The sequence below is a fragment of the Amblyomma maculatum genome, chromosome 5 (genome assembly GCF_055883805.1).
Source record: "Amblyomma maculatum isolate TAMU_Amacu chromosome 5, ASM5588380v1, whole genome shotgun sequence".
NCBI lineage: Eukaryota > Metazoa > Arthropoda > Arachnida > Ixodida > Ixodidae > Amblyomma > Amblyomma maculatum.
Genome location: NC_139348.1, coordinates 44,242,360 through 44,258,432, shown reverse-complemented (window position 1 = coordinate 44,258,432; position 16,073 = coordinate 44,242,360). Strand labels below are relative to the sequence as shown.

General features: G+C 43.9%; 2 pseudogenes; one reads left to right on the top strand and one right to left on the bottom strand.

Annotated features, from left to right (window-relative positions):
• Nucleotides 1-5,203: 5,203 nt before the first annotated feature.
• LOC146188206 (putative sodium-dependent multivitamin transporter) overlaps nt 5,204-16,073 on the top strand; it is a 60,739-nt pseudogene continuing 49,869 nt past the window's right edge.
• Nucleotides 9,944-14,398, bottom strand: LOC146188207 (uncharacterized; annotated as a pseudogene).

Sequence of the window (16,073 nt, the reverse complement as noted above, 5' to 3'; positions counted from 1 at the left end):
AGAAAACTTATTAAGCGCAAGGGTATTGGGGCATCCTCGCACCGGTAGCTGCGCGGCCCGAAGGGGAGAAGCGGGTGAGCGAAGATAGTGATCTAAAAAAAGGAAAGACGCTTGATTCTACAACACGTGAGGGTGCACGGCGAAACGACAGGGGCGAGTGGCGCGCCACGTGTCGGGGCAGAGCCGCACATTGCGAGGAGGGCAGAGCCGCAAGATGGCTCTGCATGTGCGCAGAGCGCAGAAGAAATATAGCGGAAACGTACTTCGCTACTCGTGTAACTGCGACTTCTGTAAGTAAAATGCTCATAATTACCGATATACACCGCAGAATAACGTTCTACGGCACGTTTCTAAGGCAACACCGCATTCACTAGAAGCGCTTTTGTACCGCTTTCAAGCATCGAACTCGTGGCTGAGGAACAGTAGTCGAGCGCCCTAACCACTGCGCCACCCCGGCGGGGTAGCGATGTATGTCTCAGCAGGCAATAAAAAAACAATCTCGTGGCTGAATGGTAGCGTCTCCGTCTCACACTCCGGATACCCTGGTTCGATTCCCACCCAGCCCATCTTGGAAGTTGCTTTTTATTTATGAAGTGCATGCCGGGATTTATCGCTCACGGCCAACGCCGCCGACGACACCGGATTTTCTGCGACACGAGCTCCTTAACGCTACCGCGTTAAAATGCTTTGGCAGTGCACGTGCCGTCAGACCCATAACACAAGTTACGAAACGATAAATACATATTAAGCGCTACAGCGATGCACCTGTACACTTAATACGGCAGCCGCCACCCATGGTGCCGTGAATAGACGATTTTCTGGGTGTATCACAACAGCCTGAATTGCAGTATGATTCGACCCTCCTTATTTGCATAATTTTCTTTTGCAGATAGTTTGAACATACGAGCTTTACACGTTTACAAAGGGAAGCCGTCACTGAAGGTCTGTCTAGAGTAATTTTGTCGGTTGTTTCTCAGGACCACCAAAGTCACATGACCCGTACTGACTCACTGCCACATATTTTAGCCGCAACACATGAATTATACACAAAATTGCAAAAACAACACATGGTAAAACAACCATGGAAATGGAAGTAAAAGCAGTAGTTTTGTTCGTGAATCTCATTTCTTTCCCTGAAGAGAAATGCCTGCAGAGCGCACTGCCAATGCAGTGTCGAGTATGTTCCCCTATACACCAGGTGTGCCTGCTAAATGTAAGCAAACATTTAAATTTGGCGGGGGTCGTAGCCCAGTGATATCATCTGAGGCCTGTTAAGAGTTTCATCGCCTAGTCATTGGCACTTTCTCGTTATGCAAAGATTAATTATTTTCAAACAGTACTGTGAAACATATTTATTGGTTAAATACAAACAAAATGCGAATTCAGAGGTTACACAGATTCAGAAAAAAACACCTGACGACAGTGCTTACTCTGCGGCATCATTTAATTAGATTAGTTGTCTTAAAAAAATAGTGTCGCGTAATTAGCTGATAATGCATACCTCTCCCTCAATAGCATACAAAGCGTACCTGTAATGTAGTTCACAGATTCACAACACTATACTCAGGCAAAGACTTTCTTTCTAGTAAAAAGAGGAAGGTTTATATATGGCGCGTTGAGAGACGAGTTGAGAAACTTGCCTAGAACTCTTTTTCCTTAGTAAAATTCTCAAAACGCTGACAACTGTGAAAGCTGTACATCAAATATGGTGACGCAGGGCACTGGAGCGCATAAAATAGGAAGCATTTTAACCCTTTTGAAGTCTAACGGTTTTTCAACATACGCTAGTTCATGGAATGAATTATGCCAGGTGCATGTATTTGATGGAAATGAGATAAGCACGGACAGACGCTTGCAAACTCAGTTTGAGGCCTGCATTTTCAGGTTCCGTTCAGCGTTCGCTCCTGCCTGTTTCATTTTGTTTTATTGAACTATTAAGTGCGAAGTAAAAAATAAAACAAAAAATTAAAGTGCCACATACGTTTAGTTCTCTATGAATCCAAAACGTATTCAACTTTGCATGGATTTTTGTGAAAACTGATAATTAAGCGAATTAAGTGCATCTCTAGTAAGGTATAGTTGGGGTAACTTAATTTTAAAAATGCAATAAGGGGAGAGCAAAACTTTATTACAGGGGCAGTAATTACATCGCGTGAGAATTCAAACGGTTCCGGACGGGTTTCAGCACTTGGAAAAATTTGCCCACGCAAAAATACAAAGCAGTCGACCATAAGCATTCTGCAGCTCACTTGGGTAAATAAATACTATCGGAAGAAAACAAAACTTTCTTCACATTCACCGCTACGAAACGTCCTTAAATACCAACCGCATTTCTTTGTTAACGACATGTTTTTGTTTATACAATAATTTAACGTAAGCGTTTAGTCGTTCTGCTTCTGCTGTAAATATGTTTTAAAGTGATGCAACCAAAACATCTGCTGCTACAGCTTACATTAAATGGAATGATATTGAACTTACTGCGGTGTTCAAAGGAGAGATAGTTTCAGACTGTAGGAGCTCCAGTGTGCGCTTCAAACGGAGTGTCAAGATAAATGCGTTCTATCTTTTTGGAGCCTCAGATGGAGCTGGCGTGGAGTGAGAGGTCCATGACATGTGTTAACGACCTGAACGGGAACGGTTGGCTGGTGTATTGAGTTTCATCGCTTGTCAGACCCGAATGCTCCGATATGGCTCCCGTGAACTTTGCAGACAACGCCAATTTCGCTTACCTGACGTCTTTTAGCCTGGGTGAGTCAAAAGAATTGTCCCCGGCCATCTGGAACCCTCACCAAGCATATCTAACAAACGCCCTCGAAGCTGTGCAGAACAGGGCCACCAGATTCATTCATTCCTCGTATTCATACGACGTTAGCATATCATCTCTAAAATTGCAATCAGGTCTATCTAATATTTCTGCTCGCCGTCGCACTGCCACTCTCGTCTTATTTCACAAGTTTTTATATTCGCCACTACGACAAGAACCTTGACATCTGCGCCCCCCCGCCGCGCAGATCCCATCGCATCAGTCACCGTCTTCAAGTTTTGCGCCCACGTGCCCGTACCACTGTTTTCTCTAATTCATTTTTTTTGCCGAGTAGCAGCTGACTGGAACGGCCTTCCCCACGATATCGCTGCCATCACCTGCCCTGGAACATTCATGACTGCTTTGAACACCTGTACTTCATAAAACCCCACCGATTATGTAACACCCCGCAAGGGGTCTTTAAGGAAAATAAAGTGATGTGATATGATGGGCATAGTGCTGATTTCAGCAGCATGGGAAGGGCAAATTCTACCTCTCATGATTGCTATCCTTTTCTACTACGATCGGTGAATCTTTTAACTAATTGTAGCTTTAACTACAACTGATAATTATGACCATGTTTAAAAGCAATAGTGTTAATTGAACATCCGCCCGAAATTCGTGGCTTCCGCGCTCTGAGCGACAAATTGCGGGCAGGAGGTGGATGACAGGTGGTGGCAGGTGGCAAAGCAGTGCATTGAGCAGTCTTCGGGTTGAGTGGCCATACGAGACAAATGATGGCTTGACCGAGTTGGCAGGTGCAGACAACTCGCCACGCTGCCTCTAGGCCTCGCAGGCACGTTTGTGTGGCTTTGGTTGAAGCCGGGGGGTTTATATATCTATTTATTGGGCTCTTTCATATAATGTGGTAAATTGCTGCTACATGCTAACGAGTAAGGGGGGCTAATAGATGCTCGGATGAAAATATTAACAATATTGTTCATCAAAACGTCGAAAGCCCAGCTCGGACATTGTGCAGATTGTGCGGCTGAAGCCGTACTACCAACGATAACGTACGGCCACGCCCTGTGACCACTCTCTTCCTTTTCACACCGTTCTTACCGGCCATCTTCTTCTTTTATTTCATTCTTCTTTTTTTCGGAAGGGGGGGTAATTTCACCTAGCATTGCCAGGTGGCGCATGACTGAGTGAAGGAGGACGAAGCTGGAAGGACGACGAAGTGTCGCTTGCGCGTTTGCGTTTGCGCTCCTCGCTGCCGTTGTGTCTGGGCTAACCCTTTGCTATTCTTGGTATCCTCAATCACCGTGTACGTGACAATATCAAGCAAGTAACAAATTACATGTACGCGTAAGAGCGTCTGAAGGAAGATTCGGCAAACAGGAAGCATTGAACTGTTGCGTCATATCCTTAAAGATGGAGCTTAAGTATCCCCTCGGCTTTTTTTTCTCCCTTCGATAGAAATACAATGATATGCTGAACAGTGACAAGGTTTAACCCTTACTGAACAACAAGAGGTAAGGAATAAATACATGTCCCAGGAAAGTACCCTCTAGAGTTGGCCTTCCGGAACGCCAAAGCAACCCAAATCCGCGCTAACAAAAACGAATTCTAGCTTCCACGTTACTTTCGGAGGATGTAAATGCCACATATTTGCAGAGTTTGGCGCCCGACATGGGACCTCATCATTGCATGTAAGGTTATCATGTTCTGTCTTCACTAGGCAGTCGCAAGGACAAACGCAAGTACGAACGTAGTGATGCTAGTTGTGAAGACGCAAATGCAGAGCAGCGGGCTAACGTATGCTAAGGCCGCCCGAGGGAACGTGAACATCCGCAAAGCTAGGCGAAAGTCAACAGTCTAAATTATGCTTTAATGCCCTTAGACTTCGCCCTACCTGTTCGAAGTTTTATGGCCTGAGTGGCCAAATAATGCGCACAGAATTTGTAGACGTCGTAAGTATTAGCCATATTCGTTTTTAGACTTTCGAACAGTCTATTACCCTCCGCGTTGGAGACCAGGAGTGTTCGTCATAATTTTTCAAGTATGGGCATATAGACGAATGATGTGGTTTTGGTTGTGGGTGGCACTGGATACATCCAGTGACGCTTCCAGCGATTCGTTTCTGAAGCGAAAGCTTCACTATGCCACGCAGTTCGAGCCGTCCGGCATGCAGTTTTCACCTTGACGGAGATTTAGAGGTCAAATTTACTTGTTAATCCTGAAGGTCATAATGTGACTTTGGGGCATCTCACGAAGCCGCCAAGCGACCCGTGACCACTGCCTGGGTCAAGGTCACGTGACCCTGTGGTCGCCATGTGACTGGGGCATGATCACGTAGGCCACCAAGTGACCTGTGGCCAATGTCAAGGTCAAGGCCACGTGAGGTGACGACAGTGTGACGTGGAAATAGAGGGCGCTAGAGGGGCGACACGTGTATAAATGAGCCCCCGGGCTCCTACCAAGGTTGCATCACTGCGCGAGATGGAGGAAGACGAACATCCTGCTACAGTAGCGGGTGGGAACGCGAAGGCACGCCGGAATGAGGTCCTGAAGAGGCGGCATGCCGGACACCGATGAAGAACGACCTTTACGTTTGGAGAAAGGGACAATGTATTTTAATCCAAGTTTGGCAATCAGCGTAGCCATGCACATGAAGCTTTCGCTTCCCTCTAGGGTTAACCAAACTTAAAGCACCAGCTAATATTTTGATGATATGCTTGCTGTGTAATTCATATGACCGCTTGATACTGACGCCTTAGTTGTCTTGGCATCACTGAAAAGTTTATAATTATCCAGCGAACACTACAAAGGTGAAAATGGTGGCTTTTGTCGTAATGGACAAGATGCTTATGGAATAAAAGAAAAAACCTGACCAAAAAATGTAGCAACCAATCAGTGACGAAGATTAAGGAGTGAAGTTGTCATGGATGCCCATGTAGAGCGGCTGCTACTGTTTCTTAACCTGCGTTGACGCAAAACGTGGTTCCATCAAAACAGAGCTTATGTGCAGACTGCAATTTAATTATTACTTATTTCACTGCGTGCCACTCTGCAGTAATTTGAAAAAACAATCAACGACATTTTCGCACTTTACTTTTTGAATTGAAACTGTCGAAACAGTTCAGAAGACAATTAGCGCTTTATTGTGCTCTTGATTCCTCAGTCATCCTGGGTTGAGAGTCACTAAAGGAGGTCATCCTGGGATGAGAGTCACTAAAGGAGTCAGAAAAAACGATTGGTCTGAAATATGAATTAGTGCATTTCGAATAACTTCTTTTGATAAGATGACTTCATTTTTCAGTCGTCCTATGCGCGAACAATTTTAACAGTACATTTGACAGTGGCACACGGCTAAGCAAAGGACCACAAATTGATGTGCCAAATAAAGCGACTGAAAACATCATTTTCTTTTCTCGCTCATTCTACTAACTCACCATGAGAACCATCTAAGACATTTTGACAGCTAACTCGTGCACGAACCGTTGCATCCTGCCTAAAATAGCTAAGTAGAGGGACGCTTGGAAGAAGCTTCGTGGCCGGCAGAAGCCGGGGAACCTGAGGCGACACTTCTTTCACGCGCCCTCCCACAGCATCATGTGCATACACAATTTTAAGTTTTACTCTTGTAGTGTTGTATTCAGATCTTCCAAGTGTACTGCAGCGCCTGGAAACCATGGCCCTGACTTGTTCTGTTAAAAAGTATCTTGATGTTCAGTTGATTTTGAAGAACTATAACGAACTTTACTACATAGCTTGACACAAACTAACTTATTTTTGGTAACTGACAAGCATGGTAGCGATTAAGCAAGTGGCATGTAATCAGCAATAATGATGCAGCGTTGAATGTGATCAGATTTTCATTGGCCATACGTTCTTTGTATCGATGTCTGGGGTTTTTGAGTTCCACAAGTGACGGATGGGCTACAAAGGGTGCCATAGTGAGGAATCCGGATTAAATTAAACCATCTGGGTTCTTCAAGATGTCCCGACATCGCAAACAACAGGCACTTTTGAGTTTCGACTCTACTGAAATGCGGCTTTGCTGCAGGAATTTGATGTGTCTACGCTTGGATCAGCACCTGAATGCCGAAACGATTGAGCCATCGCTGCCCGAAGGAGCGAAGGTTTCTAGCTATTATAAAACTATTTGACTTCCAGGAACTGGCCTCTACATGTCCCTATGGAAAAGAACGCATCACATGAGCCGTGATGAGACGTTTCTAGGCAGCCGCAGCTTGCTTATGATTCCATTGGCGCTCTCCATGGTGGCGTCTAACGTCACTGCAGTGGGCCTCATAGGGTTCGTGGCCCATTACTACATCCATGGCATGCACACGGTGTGGGCGATACCTGCTTTCATACCAGCAACGCTCATCATGACTTATCTCTTCTTGCCCGTCATGTACGAATCATGTACGAATTGAAGGTGACGTCAATCTTCGAGGTAAGGAAGCAAGCCCATTTCACTTCGTTCTCTTGTAACGTTAAGTCCGAAAGAACAAACGGCATAGTGCGCCTGTCTCTGACCTGCCTGGGTTTAATCCGTTTGAATCCGCACCAAGGTGCGGAATTGGTAAAGAAATATTGACGAACGTTTTAGACACATTACGTGTGAAAACGCTATCCCAACATCAAATCTTGAAGAATGTGAGCTGAAATGCATAGAATTAGTTCTTTTTAGTCCCAACTTCCATCACTTACCTTGCTTCAACTTATCTTTTGTATACAGCAGATATTTGAATGAAGACAGCTGTTGCTGCAGAGACAATAAAAGGGCGTCTAAATGTTTTGCTCATTCTTCCCTACCAAATAAGTGTATTATCGTGCTTCGAAACATCGATTGCAACCTAACCCGTGATTTACTACAGAGAGCAGGTAACGTGAATTAAATCTGTTTGCCATATAAATGGATTGGAAGGCCTGCTATCAAATTTCTTGTTCAGTATACTGTCTCTAGCTGTGTACAGACAAGCGTAACTCCGAATGGGGCTTGTTCCTTATTTATTTCTTTTTTGTTGCGTTTACTCTTGGTATGATTCATTGGAATATATTGTCGCGTATTGCAGTAAACTCAGAACAGAGTGAAATGCGTTTTTAATCCATATTAATTAGCTCTGTGAACAAAAACATAAAACACTATAGAGTCTTGCAAGCAAGTTATTTTTTTCTTTTCCTGAATGCCTAAGGAATACAGGCCTGCTGAGTCCTGTTTAAGAGCATGTATAAGCAGTAATCCAATGTGCTTTTGCAAGAAACATAGTTTAATTGTTAACCGCTCTAAGTGAGCCTTCGCCTCTACTACTGCCCAATTATCATAGTTTTCCAAGATTTCTACGAAAACCTTAGAGAGGTACTTTTCTTACTCAAACACTGCATACAGATGTTTCTTCTTATCCTGAACAAATGAAAAGCTGCCGAGTCAAGGTTCCTGTGGTACTTGAACCCGAAGTTGTAATCTGAAGCACATTGTAGTCCAAGCAAAAAAGAAAACATGCAAGTATGGTTTTGACTTGGGCAGAGAAAGTAAGAAAGTCAACGTGTCGCTGCAGTTCCTCAGGAGATGTTTTGTTTATGGCATTCTCGTTTCAAAACGCAGTACCTTCGAATGCGCTACGAAAACAGCGTTGGAATCGTGTCTTCCCTGATGTACTTCGTGTTGAGTGTAAGTAAAATTTTTTGTTATGCAAGATTAGCTACCAATCGTAAAATGAAGTGACAAAAAGCTGACTTGAAATATTTTTTTCCAATTTAGGAAGGATTATGAAATTGGTAAAGCTTCTCTTCGAAATGACATGACTATGGAATAATTGGCGATCGTAAAACATATTGGTGCTCATCGTTTTCGCTATTTCTTTGTGGATAAAATCTTGATTGCATCCTCTGTAGCCTGGGCTGATGCAAGACACGAAGATGTAATCACTTCACTCTCATCGTTCCTTCCAAGCAGCAGCTAATCCCAGCCACTCTGGGGCTAATCTGGTCATATTAGGTACGTCACCGTACTGATTATGCAATCCTCTCGTCGACTGCATGTCTGATACTCACGAAAGGTACAGCGTTTATAAAAGTTCAATTCACTGATCTTGCGGGAATGTTTATGTAATCTGGTTTTAAAGACCTAAACGCTTTGATGTTGCAGTGGAAAAGCAAAGAGTAGGAAAATTTCACACTAAAGGTACAGAAAGGGAGTATATGTGATATGGACAATAAATTTATGCAAAGATCTAAGCCACTCAACGCGAGCTTGTATGCTTGTTTACAAGTCGTGCGGTCAACGAACGCAGCAACAGACCTCACGACAAAAAAGTCGGCCTACAAGAAAAACTTTTAAATATGAATACTTACAAAACAAATGCAAATAACGAAAATAAACTAACCTCACAATAAGGCATTCATGCTAATGCTTTCCCATCTAAAACAGATTCAGGTGCCCGCCGGAATTTGTTTCTGCTCCCTGTCGTGCGAAAAGATTCACTCAACCTGCTGGTGCCTCACCTAAATGGGGAGTGTTGTGATATGTCGTTATAACTTCTTCACAATTATGTCTAATCAGAGCCCGCTCATGTGAATTTCGTGAGGCATAGACAAGCCTCAAAAATATGGTTTGTGGCTTAAAAACTATTCTCACGTGGTGGTGACAAGGCTGTAGGCAGCAAAAGAGAAGACAGGCATAATTTCACGTAAACCAACTCTTTATTGAGCTGACTTGCACCCTCAGAATAACTGAACAACTCCAACAATTGTCCAATAGATACATGACAGGGGTCAGCATACACGCCTAAACAGAAGTCTCGAGTCATTCAACCCTGGTGGCATGTTAGCCCAGCCGGATTGTTCCTGGTTGTGTCTCAGGGTGCGAGGATAGGAGTAGAGTCTAACTAGAGCTCTCTGCTCTAGAATGACCTATAAGGCAAGACATTGGTCTTGCACAGCATATAATATGCCATTAGAGCACTTACTGTTCTTCGGACAGACATAGTTGGATGCAGCAGATCAATCAGAATGTTCTATCTTTAACAGAGAGAACAGTTTCATCAGCACATTTATTTATTTATTTATTCCTCAAAGGTCTCTGATGAGACATTACATAAGGGAGTGGGCGTTACAGGGCATATAAGCATAACAAAAATCTTAATGAGATGTTTTCGATGATGCGCTTGAAAATTTTGAGATCGATGATCAATATGAGATGTTTTCATTGAGCCGTTTGAATATTTTGGGGTCGATGACTGTAGCGACTTCGGTGAGCAGGCCATTCCAGTCCTGTGCGGTGCGCAAGAAAAAAGACTGCTGAAAAGTAGTAGTGTGAGCTTGAGGGGGATACACTGCATTAATGTGGCTGGAGCGGGAGATACGGTGGGCTCTCTCTATGTACGTGTTATCAGATGGCAAAGAATAAAAAAAATTATGAAAAAGGTTAAGACGCGCGATTCTACGCCGTGAGGCTAGGGAGGGCAAGTTTAATTGTGCTTTTAGTGCCGAAATACTCGAATAGTAGGAATAATTTGACAAAATGAATCTTGTTGCTCTGTTCTGAACTGATTCGAGGGCATTGGTAAGGTTATTTTGGTATGGGTCAAAAATAGCATTAGCATACTCTAGTTTAGGACGCACAAACGTTTGGAAAGCAAGTTGTTTAATAGGGGGAGAAGCGATAGAAAGGTTACGTCGTATATAACCTAGAGCGCGGTTAGCAGAATTTATTATCTGGTTAGTATGCTGTATCCATGTTAGGTCACATGAAATATGTACACCGAGGTATTTCACTGATTCAGTTTTTGCAATCTGGATGTTATTGATGCAGTAATCGGGAGCAATGTAGTTACGACGGCGGTGAATGGGCAAGTGGACAGTTTTAGAGACATTTAAAGACATGAGCCAAGTGTTACACCAGTCCTGTATGCGAGAAAGATCCCTTTGTAACGAGAGAGAGTCAGCGGAACTTGTTATTGCTCGGTAAACGACACAGTCATCAGCGAAAAGGCGAATATGAGAAGAAATATTGTTAGGCAGGTCATTAATGTATATCAAAAAAAGAAGAGGCCCAAGCACCGTACCTTGCGGTACGCCTGAAAGCACTGGGGTTAAGGAGGAAGAATGTGAGTTAGCATACACGAACTGTTGACGGTTAGCCAAAAATCCTCGAATCCAGCTCAGAACGCACGGATGAATGTTAAGACGTGATAATTTCAACAAAAGACGACAATGCGGAACCTTATCAAACGCTTTTTCAAAATCTAAAAATACCGCGTCAGTCGGGATGTTGCTGTCCAGGTTTAAATGTAGGTCGTGCAGGAAAAGAGCAAGCTGAGTGTCACAAGAATGATTTTTGCGGAAACCATGCTGATTAGGATTTAAAAAATTTACGGACGTTAAAAATTGGGCAATCTGAGAATATAAAATATGTTCCATTATTTTACAAGAAACGCTTGATATTGAAATTGGGCGGTAGTTACTCGGTGATGAACGGCTTCCTTTCTTGAAGACTGGGATGACCTTGCCCAGCTGCCAGTCACGTGGGATTGAACCGGTTTCGAGTGAATCCTGAAAGATGAGTGACAAAAACAGGCTACATGGATGTTTAGTATTTTTTAAAACTTTGGCGTTAATGCCGTCTATACCAGTAGATGACGAGTTCTTCAAGGATTCAATGACTTTAACAATGCCCATGGGATGAAATGTGACGTTTTGCATCAGTGGGTACGTAAGGTATGGTGTATCTGGAAAAGTGTCATGCGATTCGTTAGTGAAGACTGAACTAAATGTTTTATTCAAAATATCTGCGACCTCGTTCTCAGGTATAGGAAGCCCGGAGCTGTTAAGAAGTGAAATCTGAGTAATTTGATTAGGGTTATTGGTCTTCCAAAAGCGTTTAGGGTTATTTTGCAACATAGAGGGTAAAATGGTAGAAAAAAAACTGACGCTTAGCTTGAGCAGTTGACTTGTCGTATTCTTTTAGGACTGCGTATTATTTCTGCCATGCATTTGGGGTGTTAGATCGTTTAGCTGAACGGAAAAGGCGTTTTTTCTTGTTGTTCAGACGTTTGAGGGATGCGGTAAACCATGGTGATGTTACTCTTTCTGCTATTGTAATTGTGGGAATGTAAAGATGCATAACCCGATGCATCTCTGATTTGAAAAGTAGCCAGTTTGTCTCGACAGAATTCAGAGGAAAGTTAGCGGCGAAGGTGAAGAAATAGTCAGATAATGCTCTGTTCATGCTGGCATAGTCCCCTCTATCATATAAAGTAAGTGTCTTTTTGTTTTTTTTTTGTTTCTTTTGTATGTTGCAATGAAAGGAAGTGTGTACAGCTAAATGATCACTCAGACCCCGCAGCAGGGTGATAGCAGTAAAGTTATCCGGGTGAGTTGTTAATACAAGATCTAGAATGTTGGACGAGCTATCGGTAACGCGTGTGGGTTCAGTTACAAGTTGTGTTAGGCCAAATGTTATACACGTGTTCAAGAAATCGCTGGCAGCATTGCTTTTAGATAATGAGGAGGCAGGGTTAGAACAATTTATGGAAGGAAAATTAAAGTCACCAAAGAGAAGGACAGGACTATTTGGATACGTTTGTGTTAATGTTGTTAAGGTTTCATGAAGTAAAGGCGTGAAACAACTGTCAGCGTTAGGGGGCCGATAGCAAATACCTATGAGTGTGTGCGGGTGCGAAGAAATGCAGCGAAGCCAGATCATTTCCAGGTGGGATGAGATGTTGATAAGTGAACAATTCAGACTCTTGTTAGTAGCGATAAGTACACCCCCGCCCCGGGAATTATCAGGCCTATCTTTTCGGAATATGTCAAAATCTGAAAGGAAAGGAAGAATCTCGGCATCATGAATAGATATGTTAAGCCAGGTTTCAGTTAGTAGCAAGACATCGCATGAAGATGAGCCTAACATACTGCACAAGGTATCGCGCTTTGGAATGACACTTCGAATGTTAGCTAGCAAAAATGATAGAAGGTGACGTTTATGTGAATTCGGTTTTTGACGTTGAGTTTGTGATGGCTACGAGTATTCCTCAACTACTTGATTTGAAGTTTGGTCAAAGCGGTAGGTCTTTCCATTTGCAACAAGTTTGTCAAGCCGCAGTTTTTACCGGAGATTTCTGGCCTTTCCAAACCCGATAAGGCGTTTCTGAGCTAGGCGCGTGCTTGGGGCGACATCTTGTGAAACAGCATAACCTGTATCCTTAAATTTCCTGGCTGAAGATAGTACTTGCTCTTTGTCCTTAAAGTGAGCAAACTTCACAATAATAGGTCTGCATTTCTCAGCTTGGAAAGCCCCAATACGATGCGCACGCTCAATGTCACGCGGTTCAAGGTGAAAGCCTAAGTATTGATCACAGTGAGCAATGATGATACTTTCTGATTCGAGCCATGTTTCGTTTTCTTTATCCTCAATGCCATATAAAACAAGGTTGTTTCTTCTGGATCGGTTTTCTGCATCAATGATCTGGGTAAACAGTACTTTTATCTGAGCAGTGTGTTCACTGGTTGTCTCATGCAGGCTTTTTATTTCGGTCTGCATGTCATCGATACAAGCACAGGCGGTCTCAATTTTTTCCAGCCTTGTTTTAATTTCGCCAAATGTTTTATCATGATCAGCCAGTTTCAGCTCTATACACTTTAGCTGCTCTTGTATTACGGTCTGCCCGGATTGCAGCTCTTTCAGAACACTAAGTATCTGTTCAGTGCCAGGGCCGGGATTGGATTCAACATCCCCAGATAGCATGAGAAGTTTTAACAACATATGAGCACAGTCACATCCAATATAGCAAAGACGGCGTGGGCTCGGCAGCACTAAGAGTGGCTAGTTGGCTTAGCATAAATGCAATAAGAATTCATTACCTGCACCAGGAAGAAGTGCGGAACGTAAGCACGGGTCATCGCTGGCGTGCTGCCGAGCCCACTAAAGGGCACGCTGCTCAGGCCTGGCTTTCAACCCGATTCCACGCATGCGCAGAAAGTCCAGGGGCGGTTCCGGGACTCGATACGTTGTGGTTAAGGCACGGTGCTTGCAGATATGGTCGAAAACAGGTGCGGGGTGCGTTGTCCGGGATGCGCTGTCGAATGGGTGTATCGGCGATGAGAAACGATCCACCGAAAGATGCCAGGAAATCGAATGGACGGCACCTGGGTTTAGCCAAGCGACAGGTGCTGGGTACGGGACATGATGGCTGGAAGGCTCCAGTAGCTGCAGGCTCCAGAGTCCAAGAAACTGCACCAGGAAGAAGTGCGGAACGTAAGCACGGGTCATCGCTGGCGTGCTGCCGAGCCCACTAAAGGGCGCGCTGCTCAGGCCTGGCTTTTCAACCCGATTCCACGCATGCGCAGAAAGTCCAGGGGGGTTCCGGGACTCGATCCGTTGTGATTAAGGCACGGTGCTTGCAGATATGGTCGAAAAACAGGTGCGGGGTGCGTTGTCCGGGATGCGCTGTCGAACGGGTGTATCGGCGATGAGAAAGGATCCACCGAAAGATGCCAGGAAATCGAAGTGACGGCACCTGGGTTTAGCCAAGCGACAGGTGCTGGGTACGGGACATGATGCCTGGAAGGCTCCAGTAGCTGCAGGCTCCAGAGTCCAAGAAACTGCACCAGGAAGAAGTGCGGAACGTAAGCACGGGTCATCGCTGGCATGCTGCCGAGCCCACTAAAGTTGCCCCAGCTTTTCAGAACGAATGTTCAGCATTGCTTTAGCATGCGCCATAGCATGAACGGTGAAAATGAGTTTTGCTATACGCTGTGCTGACTGAACGTGTCAGTTTTCCAGGTGAAGTAGAAGTTCCGCGCTGTGTAAAGCCGGAGTAAGAAAATGCTTCATTTTCGCCTACTCACTTGTGCATATTTTGCTCAACGCTAGCGTAGAAACACCGCCATGAATGGTTATTCATGTTAGCTTTTGAAATTCGTTTATGAAGTCTCACTTAAGCATAAAATTATGAGTAGAACAACGTTATTACAAAGTGAATAAAAAAGGCGGTTGGAAGTCTGAGTTTGTCTGGCCACAGATATCTAAGTGCTGTTGTCAAGGCGTAAGTTTTGCAGATTGCTGCAAATTTAACGAAATTCGTCATGTTAGTCACTGAGGATCTTAGGACTAGAGACGAAGTTCTTAGGAGAGTAACTGACATTAAGAAATAGTAAATGGTAGATGGTCATTTGCGGATACATTGTTTAGTCTCCCAAACTGAGTTCAACTAACCTTTTAAGACTCGGTTACCTGCGATAAAGTGGTTGACTATTTTACCAGCTAATATATTTTTGCAGCAAGCCACAGGTGCAGCGGGGATTTTCAGCGCGGCAGCCGCTATGTCGACAAGTAAGACATGAAACTCAACTGTCTTTGTGGATTCTGCATCGCAGAACGACGACGGACATATATGGGCATAAGCCTGCCCTGAACTGTCAACTATATTATTCTATGCATATCATTCCAAATATTAGTCAGTGATGCCGCAGGTACGCGTGGTTATTAAAATAATTAAGAAGAAACAGTGATGTGGGCACGCATAGGTTTGCTTTACCTGAAGGAAACCGACAGCAACAAAAGAGTGGTGATAACAGGTTAAGCGTAATTTGTTACCTGTGCCACAAAAGCATGTAAACTAGTAAACTAAAACCCAAATCTTCAATAGAGGGAAACAACAACAACCAGCCTCACAAGAACAATGTAAACAAGTACCAACAATTTACACAGATAAAATGGCGACAATATAAAAATAAAACAAACATAAACGATTGCATTGAAAAACAGCTAAAAAAAAACTGCCACACGATTTTTGAAAGAATTGTAAAAGGTATAGCTGCTGGCCGTGAGACACCGTAAAATTGGGAACGTGATATCGAATAAAGTTAGGTCATTGCACTCTCTGAACTCCCAAGTTTACAGCAATAGCCCTGACTGGGATAATAAGGTGTCGTTCGCAAACAGATAACAGCGCGAAAGCAAGCAGACCTCGCTGTTCTCGCAAGGAACGCCGGACAGACCAACGCTACTTAAGGTATATGTTACAAGTCTTCCCGACGTGCCCGTCAAAGTGGAAACAGACCTCGTTCGTTGAAGCGTTAATGATCTGTGAAGTCATCACTCCACTGCAGCTAGACATCTATACCTGTACGGACTCGACGTTTCGAACACGTACAGTGTACACCAACAGGATATATCAAGGCAGCTGCATCCCGTTTCAGTGCCTTTTGTCTGATTTCATTGATGGCATCGGATGCTAGCAGGTTCGTAGAAATATATCCGGAGCGGCAAGGCGAACAGTGATATACGGTGCACCTGCATGGGCATTGCTGGAAG